Source organism: Pongo pygmaeus, chromosome 7 (assembly GCF_028885625.2).
Source record: "Pongo pygmaeus isolate AG05252 chromosome 7, NHGRI_mPonPyg2-v2.0_pri, whole genome shotgun sequence".
Taxonomy (NCBI): domain Eukaryota; kingdom Metazoa; phylum Chordata; class Mammalia; order Primates; family Hominidae; genus Pongo; species Pongo pygmaeus.
In genome coordinates, this window is record NC_072380.2 from 100,038,534 (window position 1) to 100,050,554 (window position 12,021).

The 12,021-nt window shown below is 37.5% G+C and overlaps 1 long non-coding RNA gene across 2 annotated transcripts in view; it reads right to left on the bottom strand.

Annotated features, from left to right (window-relative positions):
* Nucleotides 1-323: 323 nt before the first annotated feature.
* The window catches only part of LOC134740118 (uncharacterized), a 54,633-nt gene continuing 42,935 nt past the window's right edge, over nt 324-12,021 (bottom strand). For both annotated transcript variants that reach the window (XR_010127355.1, XR_010127356.1), the window contains one exon: nt 324-436. This is a non-coding gene — a long non-coding RNA (uncharacterized LOC134740118). The remainder of the gene's footprint in view (nt 437-12,021) is intronic.

Genomic DNA, 12,021 nt, shown 5'->3' on the forward strand with positions numbered 1-12,021 from the left:
ACTCTCTCAATAGTCACCATTAGGTCTTCTTCCCTAAGGGCTAAACAGAAATCACCCTTTCAAAAGACTCCACCACTGATTTCAACCAACCTCCTAACTGCCTCTTCCTTTTGTGGTTTCAGTACAACAACCATCTGGCATTCCTTCCTGATAAGAGACTACCTACCACGGAGTGGTTCTGGCCAGTCTATAGAGGATACACAGTGAGGATTTTCATGTCCTCTGTCTCACCTTTTGACATCAGAGAGCCAAACACTCCACCCTGGGATCATCCTAATGACATCATTTTATGCACATGCAACACACAAAGAAACACAAAGCTCACCTGCGCATGTGCGATTTTTCCTTTCATAAACATTCATGACTCCTCTTGTATAGAGGAAACCAGCCCCCAATATTTCAACGTAGGTTCTATTTTCCGTAAGTGTTGGCCAGTCTGAGAAATAAAGAGAAAGAGTACAAAGAGAAAAATTTTACAGCTGGGCCTCTGGGGGTATCATCACATTGGTAGGACCATGATAATGACCCCAAGCCACAAAACCAGCAAGTTTTTATTATGGATTTTAAAATGGAAGGGAGTGTACAAACAGGGAGTAGGTCACAAGGATCACATGCTTCAAAGGGCAATAAAGATCACAAGGCGAAGGCAAAATTAGAATTACTGATGAGGGTCTATGTCCCACTGTGCACGCATTGTCTTGATAAACATCTTAACAGGAAACAGGGTTCAAGAGCAGACAACCGGTCTGACTAGAATTTACCAGGCTGGAATTTCCCAATCCTAGTAAGCCTGAGGGTACTGCAGGAGACCAGGGTGTATTTCAGTCCTTATCTCAACCGCATAAGACAGACACTCCCAGAGTGGCGTCTGTAGACCCACCCCCAGGAATGCATTCCTTCCCCATGGTCATTTCTTGCTGGGAAAAGAATTCAGTGATATTTCTCCTACTTGCACATCCGTCTATAGGCTTCCTGAGAGAAGAAAAATATGGCTCTATTCTGCCCGACCCGGCAGGCAGTCAGACCTTATGGTTATCTTCCCTTGTTCCCTGAAAATCACTGTTATTCTGTTGTTTTTCAGGGTGCACTGATTTCATATTGTTCAAACACACGTTTTACAATCCATTTGTACAATAGTGGTCCTAAGGTGACATACATTTTCAGCTTACGAAGATAACATGATTAAGAGATTAAAGCAAAGACAGGCAAAAGAAATTATAAGATTATTGATTGGGGAAGTGATAAATGTCCATGAAATCTTCACAATTTATGTTCAGAGATTGCAGTAAAGACAGGCATAAGCAATTATAAAAGTATTAATTTTGGGAACTGATAAATGTCCATGAAGTCTTCACAATTTATGTTCTTCTGCCTTGGCTCCAGCCGGTCCCTCCGTTCGGGGTCCCTGGCTTCCCACAACACTCTTGTGGCTTATCAAACATGCATGTTTGGCTACCCCACTCAGCATAAATTCCTGTTCCCTTTGCTGTTCCCTCAAAGTATCTGTTTTCATCTTCTGGCCGGAGGCTATGCTATTCCCAGCCTGGTCTGAATGGCCACACAGCAGGCTGCAACACTTTATAAGAACTAAAGCTCTCCTTTCCAAATGTATAAACCTTGTCATTCTCCAGTTAACAATATTTTGATAGCATGAGTTTGCCTAACTGGCTGCAAGTTAACACTGTCATCTTGTTTTCACTTAAATGGGAATAAGTGCTTCTCCTCTTGGGATGCACTAGATTGCTATAACGTGGTTATATATGATGTCATCAGGTCTAATTGTTTCTTTATGTTACTAGATTTTTTGATTCAAATAAGGAAAACATAAGGATGTTTTTATCTTCTTCCACTTATCTTGACACATTCATCAGAAATCTTTTTTTGTTACAAGTATAGATTTCTATTATATTAAATCGCTCTTCTGAATGATATAGAATTACACTACATTTTAGGTTTTCTTTTTTTATTATTATTATTATTATTATACTTTAAGTTTTAGGGTACATGTGCACAACGTGCAGGTTTGTTACATATGTATACATCAGGGATCTAGAACTATAAATACCATTTGACCCAGCCATCCCATTACTGGGTATATACCCAAAGGACTATAAATTATGCTGCTATAAAGACACATGCACACGTATGTTTATTGCGGCACTATTCACAATAGCAAAGACTTGGAACCAACCCAAATGTCCAACAATGATAGACTGGATTAAGAAAATGTGGCACATATACACCATGGAATACTATGCAGCCATAAAAATGATGAGTTCATGTCCTTTGTAGGGACATGGATGAAGCCGGAAACAATCATTCTCAGCAAACTATCGCAAGGACAAAAAACCAAACACCGCATGTTCTCACTCATGGGTGGGAATTGAACAATGAGAACACATGGACACAGGAAGGGGAACATCACACACCGGGGACTGTTGTGGGGTGGGGGGAGGGGGGGAGGGATAGCATTAGGAGATATACCTAATGCTAAATGACGAGTTAATGGGTGCAGAAATCTTTTTGATTAATAATTTATTCTTTCTTGCCTGACTCTTACAACAGACTTCCCCAGGCCTAAAGTTATTTAAAATTTTGTACCCTAGTACCAAAAGGGTTAACTCATAGATATAAGATTTAAGTAACAGATGCATTCTAATTGTTGTCTTCTTGCAGCTCTCATCCTCATCAACATTTCTGTAGATTTTGCTGATATCTCTCTATTAAGTCTTTCATTACTCTTTTGTCTTTTCTTACTTCTCTGGCCCTCTAAAATTTTGGTGTTCCCTTATGTTTCTTCATACCCTTCTGTCCTTCTATTCTTATTCTATAAGTTCTCAGTGATTTTATTTTTACATAACCCCTCAGTTGCTGCCTATACATTGGTGGCTCCTAAATATGTGTTCTTAATCTAGATCTCTAAGGGCTAATTCCTTCCAGAAACTTCTAGCCAGATATTCCATAGATATTTAAAATTTAATACAGTATTTACATCCAGACCAGAAAAGCCGTTTTCCTGGGTCTTGCACTTTAAAACATCCCACATCTTTCCTACTCCCTCTTCTTTCTCTCTTTCTCTCTCTCTCTCTCTCTCTCACACACACACACACACACACACACACACACACACACACACAGAGTACCAAAAAACACAAGAGTGCCTCTGTCATTTGGGATTGGCTGCTTAGTGCTGTATAGCACAACCTATAACCTTAAACATCTGTACTCCTAACACTGTAAAGTTCCCAGGTAATTTCATCTCCTCTTATCCTGTCCTGTATCTTCAAAACAAAAGACAACTGTGTAGGAACATTCTTCTGTTAGAGTGAGAGACAGACACTGCTTCAGACAAAAAGGATTTCAGCTATAAAAGCAGTTAGATAAGAAAAAAAAAAAAGATGTAATTTTCTTGTAAAATCCCACCTCAGAATATCTAAAAGAGTAGCATATCCCAGTATTACCAAGTATCTTTTTTCTTTTTTGAAATATCTTTCTGAAGGTTCTGAGGAATTAGCATAGTATTTAAAACACTTAAGGAATTATCAATATGTAGATAAAAACAATTTGCATGAAACATGACACCAACTTTTACTGACAATTAGATGAATATAGTGTCATATAAAGGCAAAAGTTTGGTTTTTGTAAAAATGTCTAATAATATCTAATTACATTTCTTAAAACTTTATTTTGTAATTTTATTTCAAAATTGTATATTTAATGTACTTTATATGTAATTTTAATTATTTTGATTGTTTTGGAAAATTAACTTTAAAAATGTATATTTTTAATATTTCTTCCATTAAATCATGCTAATTTACATTTTTTATGAAGGTACATTCAAATTGCACACACTTTGAAGAGAATTATATTTTATTTTCAATCATTTACACAATTCAGCAAGTACCATTCAACGTTGTGACAGTAACCAACAAGTACAAAAGTATAGCCCAGGAAAGGAAAAAGATTAAAAAGACAAGAAATAGAAATTTTCTCTGAATAAGACATATTTTTTAAGATAGCATTATAGGACTTTTTAAACAGGTTTTTTTTTTTTTTTTTAGCTTAACATCTGACTTTTAGATATTTAGAAATGTAGCATGTGAGTTTCCATTTATACTCTTGCTACAGGCTTGGCAAATGTTAGGTATAGGACTTTTCAAATTCTGTGTCCATAATCCAACTTAATAACTTTTTCTTTTAAATCTACTTTGCTTCATATATTTTCTAATATATTACTCAACCCTCTACCCAATTACTTAAGCCAGAAACCTACGTGTCACTCTAATTCTTCCTCACCCCTAAAATCTAGTCAACAAATATTTCTTTTTTAATTCTGAAGTCTTTTTGTGGGGGGCAAGGCCCTTGGCCATCTGAAGTTTTGCTGAAATATCAGCTCACAATGAGGCAGATTAATAAGAAAAGACATACAAATTTATTTAACTGTGTGCACAAGGAGAATCACAGTGATTGCTCCATATCCCAATAGCATCCAAAAGCTTATATACCATATTGAGGTCACAGAAAGACTGAGGGCTTGGATCCTGGCAAAACAGGTTATAGGACCAGGAGAAGAGGAATTCTATTGGGGGGAAATAAATGATTACTAGGGAGAATGACTGGATTGGGGAACAGAAATTAACTTATAAATAGTTCTCTTTGGAATTTAAATGATCCTTGGAGACAGTCCACATTTTGTAAAAATAGGGCCCTGCAGTAGTCTGTTTTCATACTGCTAATAAAAACATACTGGAGATTGGGTAATTTATAAGGAAAAAGAGGTTTAATGGACTCACAGTTCCATGTGGCTGGGGAGGCCTCACAATCATGGCGGAAGGCAAGGAGGAGCAAGTCACATCTTACATCTTCCTTGCAGCAGGGAAGAGCAAGCTTGTGCAGAGGAACTCCTCTTTATAAAACCATCAGATCTTGTGAGACTAATTCACTACCATGAGAACAGCATGGGAAAGACCCATGCCCATGATTCAATTACCTCCCACTGGGTCCCTCCCATGACATGCTGGAATTGTAGGAGCTACAATTCAAGATGAGATTTGGGTGGGAACACAGCCAAACCCTATCAGGCCCATTCTGGTATGGTTACATTCTTGGTCTTCTTTCCAGTAAAGGGTAATAAGATAACAGGGAGGGGAACAAGGACAATTGTTCTCCTTGGTGGGTCAGTCCTACCTTTATGTAGACAGATGAAGAGTCTCTTCCAGCTCATGTTGATCTCTAAGGATTTTTAATTCAAAGTTCTCATTATATCAGAGAGCCACATTTTATAGTGAAATTTCCTGTGCCCATTCAATTTTTAAAATATCTTTAGAATTCATCATCTCTTCAGAAATCTTTCTGGGCCAACCTATACAAAGCAGCCTCTTCCACCCTTCCATTCAGCAACACCCTATCTCTATTGTAAACTAAAAACAGTATCTGAAAGAGATCTCAATCAACTTAGAGGTTTTTGTTTTTGATTTTGTTTTGTTGTTTTGTTTTGCTTTTTGTGAAGGTTGAGAATATACCTGGAAAAGGAGACGCAAGTCATAGTAGGGTTGTAATCAAGTATTTTAATTTGAAAATGCATTTTAACCCTTTTTTTCTAGTCTTAGAATATAATCTTGAAATGTACTTTGAAATACTCTGTTTCCTTCACTTTCTTACCAGACACTCCCTTACACCATGCATGCTTATCTAACTGGATGCTTACTTAAAATTTTCAGAGGCTAAGGGCCAGGCGCGGTGGCTCATGCCTGTAATCCCAGCACTTTGGGAGGCCAAGGCGGGTGGATCACGAGGTCAGGAGATTAAGACCATCCTGGCCAACACGGTGAAACCCTGTCTCTATTAAAAATACAAAAAATTAGCTGGGCCTGGTGGCATGTGCCTGTAGTCCCAGCTACTTGGAAGGCTGAGGCAGGAGAATTGCCTGAACCCGGGAGGTGGAGGTTGCGGTGAGCCGAGATTGTGCCATTGCATTCCAGCCTGGGTGACAGAGCAAGACTCCGTCTCAAAAAAAAAAAAAGTCAGAGGCTAATCTTGAGATAAATCAGCCATGGATACCAAGCTGCAGAACTCTCCCCAACCTGGAGATTACCTCAAGATCATTAATCTACAACCTGGCCACAACCAAGATGGCACCAGCCTGCACTCCAGTTGGACAATAACTCAAGATAGCTCTCAAAACAAAACATGCAGACCTGCACCCTGCACCACTCCCTCATGTTTCCCATACCAAATTTCCCTTTTTAAACCCCCTCAGTCATTTGAGATGGTTTTTGGATGCATAAGCCTAACCATCTCTTCAACTTCTGGCATTTGAATAAAGCTGCTTTCCTTCTACCATACCTCATCTCTTGTGTATTCAGCTTTTTGATCAGTGAGCAGCTGGACCTGAGTTCAGGTACAGGATCTGCGTCCCATACTTTTTCCAGAAAGGATTTTGAGGGCTTCAGTGTTTAAATGGGGAAAAAAGCAGGCCAGGAGGGGAAAAGGGAAGAAAAGGAGGGAAGGTAGTGAGATAAGTGATCACATTCCTGTCATGCTTTCATTAGCAATCATTGAATCCATATGTTACATGTGAAAGGCGGTGGTAGGAGAACAGTCAATTACGCATTCATCTCTTACTCAGTCAATCTGCATTTGTCTCAGTGGGGGCAAAAGGATAATTTCCAGTCTTGTTTTTGTCCTGTACTTGTGAAGATAAACTGTTAATTTTCATTGTTAGGGTAAGGGAGGCCCCTGAAAGATATGTGCCCATCTATCTTGCAGCTGACTGTTTAGTAACAAAAGGAAAGGCAGTTTCTTGCATGACTCAGTTTCCAGGCTTAACTTTTCCCTTCTGCATAGTGAGTTTGGGGTCCTGAGATTTTATTTTATTTTCCTTCCACACTATCTAATTTCTTCCTTACACTTATTAATTTGGAACTTATTACATTTATATACTTATTTTTCAGAGATTAATCTCTATCCCTACATGATAGTACAGGCTCCAAGTAGGTTTATCTAGCTCATCACTATATTTGTGAGGCCTAGAACACTGCCTGGCACATAAGAGCAACTGAGTAAATAGCTTGTTAAATTAATGAATGAATTTTCTGTGTCCACACAGATGTTTACTGAAAAGAGAATGTCTCATTTTAGGCAACTTTTTTTTGAAGAGCAAAACATTTAGTGTGTCTGTGCAGCCCTTTTGATACACAAAGAATTTTGTTATTGGTCTTACAGCTGCATTTAGAATCTTCTTTCACTGAATGAAGAAGCATTCTCTTAAATAACTGGACTTTCTTAGCTGCAGTACTGATTAATGGCTCATTGTGCAAGCAAACTCAGGGTGATGAAAGATGTTTGAATCTTCTAAGAAGTCTCTGTTTCCCTGACAATCTTTTGGACTTTATTCTTGAAAGCCACCCATTCTTTTAATAACATATGATCATTATTTTTCTTAAAGGTTTTCATTGTTTCAGGTCTATTTTATTATTCTAAAAGGTAATTTCTTATTAACAATAGGAAAAAAATTATAAAGTTTTCAGATAAAGGTGTCCTTTAATCTTACATATGGTTTTCAAAATTATTTGATGCATGCGATAAAAGTTTTTGTTAACCAGTGTATTTTAAACTCAATGTTTCTTGACATTGGTGAAATAAACATATTAGGTCAAAGAGAGTGCAAGTTACTTCTTATATTAAACACAACCTGGAAATGATACATTGATTAATGTCTGTGGTTGTAGACATGTGCGTTGTAAGTGTCTCTCCAATTGGATTCTTTGTCATAAGTAAGGGTTCTCAACATTTCCGGTGGGATTTCACTTTTTCATTTTTCTCTTCTCTATGGGAAGAATACCAGTTTTTTTCTCAATTCCTTGCTTTGACTGTATTATTTTAGTCTATAGAACAGATGGCTTTCAAATTATTGAGCTTGCTCTTGAGAAATGTCTTGAGAAATGCAAACTTAGTCAAGAAAACCTTTAGGCAATTTTTCATGTGTTTCTTTTTTTATAAAATTAGTCCATGAAACCTAGTTTTGAAAATGAATAACATGATTCATAATTAAGATAGTATAAATTCAACTTCATCTACACTTTCCTTAATGAGTAAAATACTTTATAGACAGCTGCAAAGATTTAACTGTACTAATCGCATATCAGTGATTATAAGCAAAACTTTAAAATGAATGTAAATTAGTTCAGAGAAGCACAAGAAAGAGACATTTTAATTCTCATCAGCAAGTCATTCATTTTCTCTTAGTTTCTTTACACACTACTTTATGTTTTTGGAAATGAGTTCATCGTGCCCACATCTGAACACAGAAGCAGTGTTACTGTGCCTGCCCTTAACTCTCTCCCGTCTGTTCTCCACAATGCACACCAGTTATCTTTCTAAAACATACTTTTTTGTATCACTTTCCTGATTAAAAATCTCAGAGAACCCAGATTCCAATGATAGTCTTCAGGGTGTGAGCTCAACTTAAGGAGTTCAACTCCTGGAAAGTGTTTTATTTTTCAGTCCTAACCACATATTATTAAAAAGTCAATACCTGGCAGGCTTCATGAGGAAAAGGTATCCTCCCCACATCAGATATGGTATACAGCCAGGGCACTACAGTTTCCAAGGAAAGTTGCAATCAAAGACTCAGGCCCCTCTGGCCCATCCTGCTCTGCGTATTTGCATTCCTGGCCCATGTGTTTCATTTCTAGATGTCTTTATCTGAGGCCTGAGCAGAAGTCATCTTTAGGTACCTCTGCCAAGGCCTCCTTATGAGATAGGTGGGAAAGAGAGACCTTGAAGACATTTTGTCCCAGTGGGGCCCATAATACCTCTGGCCCTTTTTCACTGGGCTCTCTCAACAATGAGACAACTGCCGTGATACCTGAGCTCTCGCCCATGTGCAACACCTTGGGGGAAAGTGGAACAGGAGGAGTCGGGACTTCCTCCAATATCTACTCTTGCTTGTACCATGGCAGTAAGTCATTAAAAGCTTCACCATTTCTTTCCTTTTTGGCTTCAATCAGCTAACCTGAGATCTGGCAACCTAGCTCTTTCTCCCAGCTCAGCTGAGTCCTTGACACCACTCAACACTGCCTCAGGTACCACAGCTGACTCTGCCCTGGGCACCTGCACTTCCAGTCTTGGCATTTCCCCTCTTGTTTCTCTCTTTTCTTCTCATGTTCTTTCCATGATTGAATAACTCACTCAGAGGCTCATTTTCAATCTGATTTATTCTGGCAGAATTAATTGCCTTCTCCTCTGTATTCTCCTCACGTGGGTAGGTGACTGAGAAGTAATTCTTTTTAAGATAATTTACATTATAAAATTATAAAAGCAACATGGCCATGTTACAGTACATATGAAAAAAAAAAAGAGAGTAAATAAATAGTTTTTAATTACCCTACCACCTTGAGGCAATTTTCATTATCATCTGGGGATTTATCTTTAACTCAATTGTCTCATATCTGCTATGTTTAAATAGTTAAATAGTAGTTACAGTGTAACTCCAACCACTTGTTCTTAAGCCCCACCCCACTAACAACATGCATGCAATGAACATGTCTTACTATTGATAAAACAGTCTTCAAAACCAGTGTTTCAATGACATTATAATAATTTATAGAGAACTGACATTATTTGCTAAGCTATATTGCTAATCACTTGTTTGAATTGTTGCTATCTTAGTTAAATGAATGTACTAGCATGGGTGAGGTAGCAGTGATGAGGATATACTGTATGAGGCAAGACCAGAGCTCAGGGTACTAATCTGAAAAACCAAGAACCTCATATACTGCCATAAAATATGAATGTGAAAAAAATGAAAATGTCAAGGCATTCCAAATTATATAGCGGTATACAGCTACTATGATGTATCTGTCATATTCTTGGGTCTGCATTTAGACTGTGAGAATTTCCAGGTATTTCTTTCTCCTTCTGGAGATTTACAGTCAGTCTTCAAGTTTGCTCCTCTATAAGAATGTATCTGATTTTATTAAGAAAGTTCTTGAGAATTGCTTCTGAACATTACAAAATTGACCACCTATCAGTCTTCTTATTCATCTTTACCTGCTAATGCTGATTTCCCACATAAGTACTCAGGGATGGCTCAGAAATAAACAACAAACGGTTGTTGGTAAAAGTCCCCTTAAAAACTTCTCCTTGTGCTAGGACCAGAGTTACTATGGGAGAATAAGCTTATCTCACGTACCGTGTAAAGTCAAAGAACAAGAAAAAATTGCTTTGTTGTAAAGAATATGATATAGTACTTGCGAAATGAAACTGAAACTGTTTTAGCAGATGCCGAAAGAAATAGAAAATAGTTTAACAATAGTTCAAAAATATGTATTTCTCCCATATCGTTGAAGCCTATGCACACTGGCATTTTTCCTGGCCTGTGAGCTTTTAACTATACTAAAATATAACCCATAATATATTATAGTAAAGGTCACCTGTCTAAGTAGGTGAAAGTTATTACATCAAAATAATGACCAGAAGAACATGAAAGAAGTGAATCTAAGTTATAGGGAGAGATTTAGAAAGGCTATAATAATTTCTTCTCACTGCCCCCTTGAGAAGTCCTGTTAATATAGGAAGGCTATAAAATGCAATTCCTTATAGTCAATACATCTAGGATACATTTCCACGTATCTAGGAGGGTGTAGGTGTGGTCCTATCTAAAAGCATAACAAACAGCTAAACAAATGACTTCTTATCACTCCAGTCAGTCAAAATGTCATTTTTTAACATAGTAGCTGTTAATTTAGGCTCCCCTTTAAAACAAAACAAACAAACAAAAAACACAGTTTTGTTAAGAAAGCCAACTGGTGAAGCATTATGCGGAAGTGAGGGCAATGTTTCATTCTATTTATTCCATGACTTGATAAAATATCCAGGTTCACTATTTAGGTGACTTTTTTTACAGCAGTCCAACGAATTATATAAATGTCAAGCAAAAAGTGAGATTGTGTTGTGTCTATGACAAATATTCTATGGAGAAGCAGGCTTTACTGTTGCTGCCTTAAATGTTAGATATTTTTCAATTTAATATGTAACCTTTTCTTTCCCATCTTCTCATTATGGTCTACTAGTTCTCCTATTTGTTATTTATAAACACGGACTTTCCTCAAATGCTCTGTATTCCACATCTCTAACTGCTTCACTAAATCTTTCTTAAAGAGCAGGGTGAGTTCGCAAGTAATTCAGAGAGGTAATCCAGATGATGGATGATAGACCTGTGTATTACAGACAAAAACAGGATTGGTTCAGTTTTTGTTTAGACTCAACTGCTTGTCAAAGTTTTGAGGTGTTCACACTTTAACCCAAGTATTATTTAAGATCTATGGAATAAAAAAAAAGCAAATATTATGCACAAAGCATTGTGCAAAAGAAAAGACAATGATATTGAGGCAAACTAGTGCATGAGTCCAACTCCTCAATATAAATAAATAAGCATCTTAGAATCTAGAAGTGAATGAAAATCGAAGGAATCTTGATTAATTTTCAACTCTGCAGAATATGCTACGTATGCCCCTTAACCATATTCTTCAAATAGTGACGATGAACTGAGAACATGGGCCAGAGTGTGCATAAGGTGGTGGTGAGGAGCCCAGTGCGGGAAAGCAAGGGACAGAGCCTGACACCAGCTGAGCTGTATGTTTTCTGCTAGTATTACAGTGGGTTGGTGAGGGAGAATGTCAGCTGTTGCCTTTTCCATCCCCAATACCTTTTTCCTGCTTTATTTCTATTACTGACTTTATTACCGTCACTTCCTAACATTGGGAAGTCGCTACTGCTTCTGAAGACAAGTTAATATAACAATGGGTGGCTCATATATTCCAGCAACAGAAGGCCAGGGTTTAAATCTTACTCAAGCACTTTCTACCTGTACAGCCTTGGGCAAGCCAATTAAGCTTTCTAATGCTTTCTTGTCTAAAAAATGAAGAAACAGTGTATACTTCATTTTTGGAATATTTAAGTGTCTTAAAGTGTTCAAAATGTCAAATTTATAGTGAGCAACTGTTAGGGGTACGATAA